The following is a 9,172-nucleotide window of genomic DNA, read 5'->3' on the forward strand; positions in this document are numbered from 1 at the left end:
AGCAACTACTCCGTCCTTGGTTTGTTGAGCGGTTTAGTACCTTCTCGCCTTTATAGTCCGTACATGCTTTAGTTTTCTTTCTTGTTACTTTCTCTTCGACTTTCCCAACCCTCTTTTCTATCATTCATTTTCTCTTTCATATCTTTCAGACTTTTGTCTAACTTTTAGAACCAATTTTTTTCTTCGCAAAAACATGTTATCTAAAACTTTTTACAAGCCGGGGGAGTCTCTGCTCCTCAGGATAGAGGTAAGGTATGCGTACATTTTATCATCGCCAGACCCTACTCTGTGTGAGACTCATTAGGTTTGTTTGGTTCATATGGTTAATGAACCAGCTTTTTGACACTTTTTGGTCTGAAGACTTCCAAGATGGGTACAATTTCCATGACAAGTGGCAAGAGACTCTTAACGCTCCTTACGTATTTTCAATGTTGTCGATAATAGATGTAATAAAGCCATAAAATGTTGCTTTGATCTCTTCCAAGTTAGTTCCATTATGATCTTTGGACAAATTCTTTTGACAAACGCTGATATGTTTATATTCACCTTCATAACAAGAAAAGGTTTGTTGGTGGTAATACATTCAGCTATGTTGTTACAACGGTCATAATACAAAATAGCGGTCAGGAGTGATATTTGAAATAGCGGTAGTATAATGGTCCAAAAATAGCGGTTCATATGATATTTCTTAGAATTATAATATATATATATATATATATATATGTGTGTGTGTGTGTGTGTGTGTGTGTGTGTATGTATGTATGCAGACATAACTTAACATATTATATGCATTAACTAAAAATATAGTTTCAACCATCAAAACATCAACTTAAACCAGTTTCACAGAACAAAATAGGAAAATTGTTCATAAAGGAGCTTATCGCAAGCAATAGGTTCAGCATCCGATAAGGTAACTTGGTTAAGATTACCCCATCCGACAAACTATTTCAATTGGGACTCCAAAAGGCATGACTTTCTTGATAAGTAAGAGTTGAAGATGGATTTTATGTTTTACTTTCAATTATGGGATGGACATGACACATCATTCAGGTAGGACTCTCTCTCTCCCAATACACCATTTTGCCATCTAAATAGTTTGGATGGCTCATTTAGTAAGCTATATTTAGGTGTTTGTTTACGGCTTAACGATTAAGCTATGGCCAAAATTGGTTGGACCAAATAGCCAGAATGGTTGTGTTGTCCTGTTTCAACCATTAATTCCCCCCTCTACCCTTCTTCATTGCTGTTAGAAGCTGTTGTTGTTTACCTCTGATTTGTTTTCTCGTCATCACTGTTAGGGCTGTTAAGTTGTATTCGAGCCTGAGTATGAGATTTCAACCTTCCCAAGTATCCCTTTGCAATTTTGACAGGGTTCATGCAGTGAAGCCAACTCTGATGATGGGCTTTTTGGTGTTAATTAAATGTAACTGGCTTAAGTTTCTTTTGATATGAAAAGGGTTTGACATGAAAATGGATTATAGAGTAGATATGTTCAAATTCTAGGTGCTTCGAGTTGATGCTTGGTGGCATAGTTGTTAAAAGCATGCCTAGGTTCCGAGGCTCATAAGGCTCAAGGTCTTGGGCTTTTTCAAAGTCAAGGTTAGGCACATTTACGAGGCTCACTAAGGCCCTGCGTCTTGGCTGAGGCGCCTTGTGGGCCTAGGCGCGCCTCATAAAGAGTTGCTAGATACCAAGTCAAACCCCAATATTAAAAAAGTTTTCTCATCTTCTAGACGTCTTAAAAAAGAGTTATTAAATAGATGAAATAAGTCGAACCTTAATATTAAATACCCGTTCTTTCATGTATGGATAAAACTATATGTATAGATTGAGAAGGTTTTTGTTTGGGAGGGTTTTTTTATAGATGGAAGGAGCATGTTTTTTAATTGGAGGAACAAGTTTGGAAAAAAAAACTTGACTTTCTGCATAAAGCTTCGCTCTAGAAGCTTACTGAATATGTCACGTTCTATACGTTAAGCCACTACCAAACAGTCATGTATAATTGACTAAATAAGTTGTGAGTCTTATTAAGCTACTAAAAGAGAGACGACTGTGTTCATGGTAAATGGGATAACCACATCATTCAATGGGCTTACGAATGGAAGTTCATCTGCCACCATTCGTTGGTCTTATTTTGTTGAAAATTTGTGTACATAGCAAACAGACCCTGGGTCTGTAGGCAAGACTGCAGCTGCAGGGACACATCATTGACTATTTTTTTAGGCTTCGTTTGGTACTCAAACTAGACTAGATGGGATGAGAGAGGACTCGAAGGTGTAAACGAGCCGAGCTGAGTGAGTAGTAGGTTATTCGAGCTCAAGCTCGAATATTTTCCGAGTTATCGAGCTCGAGCTTGATGCTCATTTATGGGCTTGTACTCTCGATCGATTAACTCGTTTATTGACTCAAGGTTGATAATTTTATATTTTTATCGTATTTTCCGTGAACAACTTAATTGAGCTTTTGAACGAGGCGAGCCGAACATTGGTTTTATGAAGCTCGACTTGTTAAGTTAAAACCGATGTTGATTTTTTTCTAACACACATCAACATCAAGATCTATTTTGTACATTTTTAATAAAAAATGATTGTAAAATAAAACATGTACTCTATTTAGTCAAAAAAAACTTGAGATCACGTGAGACCAACCTGTTTTCGTGAGAACCTGAGACTACTTTTTTTTTTTGCACTTGAAACTTCATAGCAAAACGCAATGAAGGTAACTTCTCGTAGGTCTCATGAAAACAGATTCATCTCACGTGAACCTAATATTAGTAAAAAAAAAAACATTAATGGGAATCTATGAAAGATACTGAAGAATCCGACATATGTTGAGCATCTCGCTTTCATCCAAACCAAGTTTCAGAGACATGACATGTGTTCTTCTTATTGGGGATGTACTGCTGAATGGGTAAATATCAGACCATTCAAACTAAACCAATCAACTTTGGTTTGTGTCTACATGGTTTGATTTGATATGTCCAAAAAGAATTTAAAACCAATGGTATAATTGATTGATGTGTAACAGAATCAAATCAAATTATGTATTGGAAATGTAAAAGGTAAGTTGTTGTTCGGTGTAAAATGATTAAAAAACTCTCATGATATAATGCAAAAATGAAATATAATTATTTGGTAATTGTTTATAATGAAATTAGGGTGCTGAATGGTTAAAGGATGCCCATGATATAAAATCATTTAAAGGGTTTTAGAATCATTCAGAGACAAACTTTTTTTTTGTCAAACAAGATTCACCTTTTAACGATTCAGATATTGTCTCTTAATGGAACGATTAAGGGGTTGTTTATTTACCTCGTAATAGTTCCATTAAGAGACAACCTTTGAATCGTTAAGAGTTGAATCTTGTTTGACAAAAAAAAGCTTTCTTAATGGTTCTAAAACCCTCCGGATGATTTTGTATCATAGGTCTCTCTTAACCATTCAGAGCGCCAATTTCGTTGTAAATAATTATCAAACAACTGTATTTCATTTTGTACAATATCATGAGAGCCTCTTAATCATTCTGACCACTTGATCATTTTGCACCAAATCATTCAGCAACTGTCAAACATCCCTTAAGTCTTGATGTTGATATGTATGAAAAACAAATTAATAGATATGGGTGTATTTAGCAATGTATAGGGGTACATTTAGCCTACTCTTTGATAAAAAAAAAAGTACACAAAAATAACTATTAAATCACTTTCAACAACTATGTTATGTTTTTCTCTAAAATAGAGTATTAAAAGTTAAACAGTCTAAAAAAATTACATTCAACTCCAACAACTATTCTATTTTAGCAATTCTAACATCAATTATATTATTAAGATATTCATTGTATTTAATAAAATATTATTTTTCTTTGCTCAACATTTATTTCCAATACTTTTTATTGGTGGGAAAATATAGAAATAGTAATTTATCTCTCTATTTTTTGATTTTTCTAAATTTAGAGATTTTTTTAGTTTATCTGTCTTTTCTCTACTTTAGCTTGCAAAATAGCATTGTTGTTGGAGCAAAAAAAGTTGTTAAAATCTCACTTTTCTCCATTTTAGCTTAGCTGTTGTAGATGCTCTTATATCCAAGAAAATAAGGGTAATGTCATATGCACTTTTTTATGTCAGAATCATATCAAATTATACATTGAAAATGTAAAAAGTAAGTTTTGAATTTACTGTGTTTGATGAGGAAGTTCGATAAGTAAGGATCCATTTACCCACCCCTAAAATAATCATCATACTTGCTAACTTTTGTTCAATTTTAGATGTTTTAATCATTTTATGACGGTTTATTGACATGGTCAGACCAGTTACGTTAGTTAAGGTCGTTTACCAAATGTTTAACTAGTGTCACTTACTTTAACGGTAAACATGACAAGAATTAAGAATTTTACATGGTAAGGCGTAACAAGGAGTGAGAATTTTACTCGGTAAATGAGGAGAATACTCTTACTTGGTAAGTGCTTATTGGGTAAAAGAAGCTTACCAACAAATCCATTTGAATTTTTGATGGCCGAAAATGTTACCCGATAAGGTAAAATAAGAGTAATGACTTTTGCCTGTAAGTGCTTGCGTGGTAAGCATTTGGTAAACGGCCTATTAGAAATGTTATTTACTTGTTAAGGGTGCGTTTGTTATGTAGACATGACTCTGCAGGATTGGGTAGGCGGGGTAAAAAAAAACTTGTTGAAGGTTTTAATGATTTAGCTTGACATGAATAATTTATTGATTATTTTTTTGAAAGAAAAGATCATTAAACTTTCACATTTTAAATGATTAAAACTTTGATTAAAAAAAAAACAATAAATCATCAAACTCCTACTAGTCAGATAATGTAGTTTTTCTGGTTTAAAAGAATGTAAGTAATCAATTTTTAAAATGCAACGATCTATTTATTAAAAACATGTTCAATGACTTAATCAATCAAAATGAAAAAGTTTAATGATTTTTTCATTTAAAAAAAATTATGGTTTTTCCATTTAAAAAAATAGTTCAGGTACTTAATATTTCAAAATGAGAAAGTTTAATGGTTTTTTTCTTCAAAAATATAATATACGAACTGAATCATTTCAAATGATGAAAAAAAAATACTGAGTTATTTTAAACTTTTCCTATAATAAAAATATAAAATAGCTATTGATGATGATGAGACATTCTCTTATGTTTAATTGGGGTTGGTAGTTTGTCCTTTTTTGGCTTGGAAGGTTGCCTTTAGAAATTAGAGTGTTAAGAGCTTGTGTGGTAGGGGCTACACAAAGAACCAATGGAGATGATAATAAATAACAATAATTCTCTATTATTAGTTGTGGCCTACTTGCTACTCTAAATCTTTTATGGGGTATTCACAAATTTTTTGAGATTTTAAAACCATTTGTTTTTATCTGTTTTTTTAATCTGGATAAAAAATTGATTACCAACGACTTCAATCGTTTTTATATGGAACCCATCATTATGACATACATTTTCATCAGTTGAAGCTAGTAGAGGGAGGGGGACCGATACATGTTTGAGTAAAGTCGTCCCACCAATTTTTCAACTGAGGGGTCGTTTACCAAACACTTACATGGTTGTTTACTTACCGGTAGAATTTAACACTACCACTTACTTACCGGGTAAGACTTTAGTCCACCAAAACGACATCGTATGCAACAATTTACCCAGTGAGCGCTTATTGTGATAAGAGTCGTCCCCCTCACTTACCGACCACTGGGTAAGACTTTTGGTCCTTGTCTCACTCTTACTGGGTAAGATTTTTAATTCCTACCATATTCATCCGGTTAAATAATGTGACTTGATAAACCTTTACCCAAGTAAGCGTTTGGTAAACGACCCCTGAGTTACAGATAAGAGGCTTTACTTTTATAATTTATTGCTCTACAGGGTTTTTATAGAATGTTATATTACATTAACCAAGCATATTTATTCTCGCAACATAACATAATTGGAGCATCTTCAATGGGATATTGTTATATCAATCAGTATAATTGAAGAGAGGTTTTATATTTTATTCGTATTTTTTGAGTTCTTTTAAGTATATAAAATATATATACGACAAATACAACAAATAAACCCACACACTGGATCATACCAGCACTAAACTATAAAGTCTTACTAAAATGGGATAACAATTGAAAAAAGGGTAAATTACATAAAAAATGTAACATAATTTAACTTGATTCCTATTTTGGGTATTATACTTTTAAAACTTTCATTTTGATACCTAAGATTTAAAGTTTTAAACATTTAAGTACCCGGGTAACTGGTTATCATGTTGATGTAGTGAGTGATGTAGTATCCACCTCAATATTATTTGCTAACGTGGTTAGTGACTTGAATTTTTTTAATCTAAAATTAGTCTTCAACCGGTTACCCGAGTAGTTAAATGTTTAAAACTTTATATCGTAGCTATCAAAATGAAAGTTTTAAAGTACGTTACCTAAAATAAAAATCAAGTTAAAATACATTATTTTTTCATATATTTTATGCTTGAAAAATGAATTTGGTCAGAATATATATATATATATATATATATATATATATATATATATATATTTTGGCACGAGGAAGTAGGAACATGGTATTGTCGGAGGAAGTTGTGGCCTTGGTTTTGTGGGCATTGAATGGTAACATAATTCCAGCCAGCATAGCTTAGAAGACGCCTACTCTATAAACAGAGTTATGGGTCGCACGTGCCTCTTTCTACTTGTTATCTACGTAACTCCTGCTTACTGTTCACTACTGCTGCTCTTCCCCTCCACTGTCTACATAACTCCAAACTCTGACTATTATTCTGAGTAAACTATAAATTTATAGGTCATTTATTGAACGTTTATTTAAATAAATGTTTATTAAGTCATAATGATTTATCTGATTAATATGGTAAAGATTAAGAATCTTATTCGGTAAGAACGAGACAATGACCAAAAGTCTTACCAGGTAAGTAAGAGTGACGACTCTTATCACAGTAAGTGACTTACTGGGTAAATTGTTGCACACGATGTCGTTTTGGTAAACTAAAAGTCTTACCCGGTAAATAAGTGGTAGTGTTAAATTTTACCGATAAACGTTTAACAGGTAAGTGTTTGGTAGACGGCACCTTGGTATATGTGGTTTCTTTTTAAAATGACATTTTATTTTATTTTTTAAGCTTTAAAATTACAAGATAATTATCGTTGTTTGTAAAAAAAAAATTGGAATTGGTTTCTTCATCTGACTATCGTTAAATGAGAGGCGTTTTTGTCTTTAACCAATCAAAAACTATAAGGACGAAAATCATAAAATCAATTTTGATAAGGTAAAATTCAAAAAAAAAATATGAAAATGTCTTTTCTTTAAGGAGTTATTTAAGTAACGTTTGAAGAAGTGATTGAATTTGGATGTTTTTGTAATCTATAGCAATTATCTTGTAATTTTGAAACTGTAATTATTTTAAACAAACTACGGGGACTAAATTTGTAATTTACTTTTATAAGAACCTCTTTTTTACACTTTTTATTGTCATCTCACTTCTATCTCGTCAAATTAATATTTTACCTAAAAAAAAGTCCACAATAGAACCTCTTTTTTGTGGTTCTTCGTGTATTTTTTAACATCAGTAATTATATATATATATAATATTAATAATTTTAAAGTCAATAAAATATATAAAACATCAAGAAATTGTCACTTCACACAAACTTAATGGTAAAAACCAAAGTTGTTGTACAATAACCACAAGAGGTTAAGGTTCTTATAAAAACTCTCTACAATGGTAATCCATACAACCCACTTCACTTTTTACTAAGAACACCCTGTAGTGGAGATGTTCTGATATTGTAATCTCCAAAATAGAGATACTGCTGGATATGAACATAATTATTTTTGAAGATTTTAATTTTTGTTACTTTATACATTTTCTCTGTACGCCCAGTAGCATCAAACTCCTCTTTTTTTACATTTTTAATGCATGAATTGATCTGATATCGATCTAAGAAGAGGGTGCACCAACCCCTAAAACAAATACGTATGATAACACTTTCTATAAAACTAGTGGTTTGATTTGACATGCATTAGAGGTGATCTATAGATTATGTTCAGTATTTTAGACCTACCTCTTTATATTGTACTGAAATTATTGATAATGATTAATTAAAGTCCCATTTATCAATTCATTCTACTTATTTAATTGTTCTGATTTATAATGATAGAAATGAGTTTGAGTTTTTGTGTACTGGTTTTCTTTCGGACGTAGTTTTGAGTTTGGGCACGTTCGTAGGAGACCAGTGGCAATGTCAATGAGAAGAGTAGAAAATGTGATGATAAGGGGGCGAGTTGGGGGCAAAATGAGAAGAATGTGAAATGTGCAGTTGAGTATGAACACAAAATTTTCCGAAAGTTTTTAAGAACATGATATCTGATAAGGGTTGTTATAAATACAAGGCTACAGTAGTCGACTTGGGTATCTGATAAGTGTTGCTGTAAATACAAGACTAGGGTACATAGTAGACCTGGGTCATGTTATACAGCTATAAACCAACTCATCTTTTGAATTTGTTGGAAAAAACGTGTGTTTCACAGGCCATAAACTACTTTAAAAAAACCCGAAAAACTTTGTTGTTTACTTTTTTCCATAGCTCATTATAATTTACATTAGATGATCAAAAACCTTGTACTTTTTAGGTTATTTCACGTTGTCATATGATTAATTATTATTTGGTTTATTTTATCAATTGACAGTTATTGTATCAGAGCATCTCAAATGAAGGTTTTTATAAAACTTTTTTTTTTGTTTTTTTTTTCTTTTGCCAGATCAATTACAACCTAGAGATTGTTTGACAGTTGCTGAATTATTAAATGATCAGAATGATTAAGAGACTCTTATGATGTAGTGCAAAATGAGATATAATTGTGATGGTCTTGATGGATTATAGTATCACATCAAAAACATCCTTATCACATGTGATAATACATGCGAGGGGACTTAGTGGTGTAAGACGACTTGTCCCGCAACCAAGATCGTGCCAAAAGTCGTTTGCGTCTCTGATTTAGTATCACATATATATCATATTGATGAAATAATAATATCACATATGATTGTCTGTAGTAAAAAGATATTCTCACGTTTTCGTAAAATGAAAGTGTTCTCGTTTGTATCTTTTTTATGTATGTATATAGGGGCCTAATCAAATGAGAACT

This window comes from Cynara cardunculus (genome assembly GCF_001531365.2).
Source record: "Cynara cardunculus var. scolymus isolate 2C chromosome LG 2, CcrdV1, whole genome shotgun sequence".
NCBI lineage: Eukaryota > Viridiplantae > Streptophyta > Magnoliopsida > Asterales > Asteraceae > Cynara > Cynara cardunculus.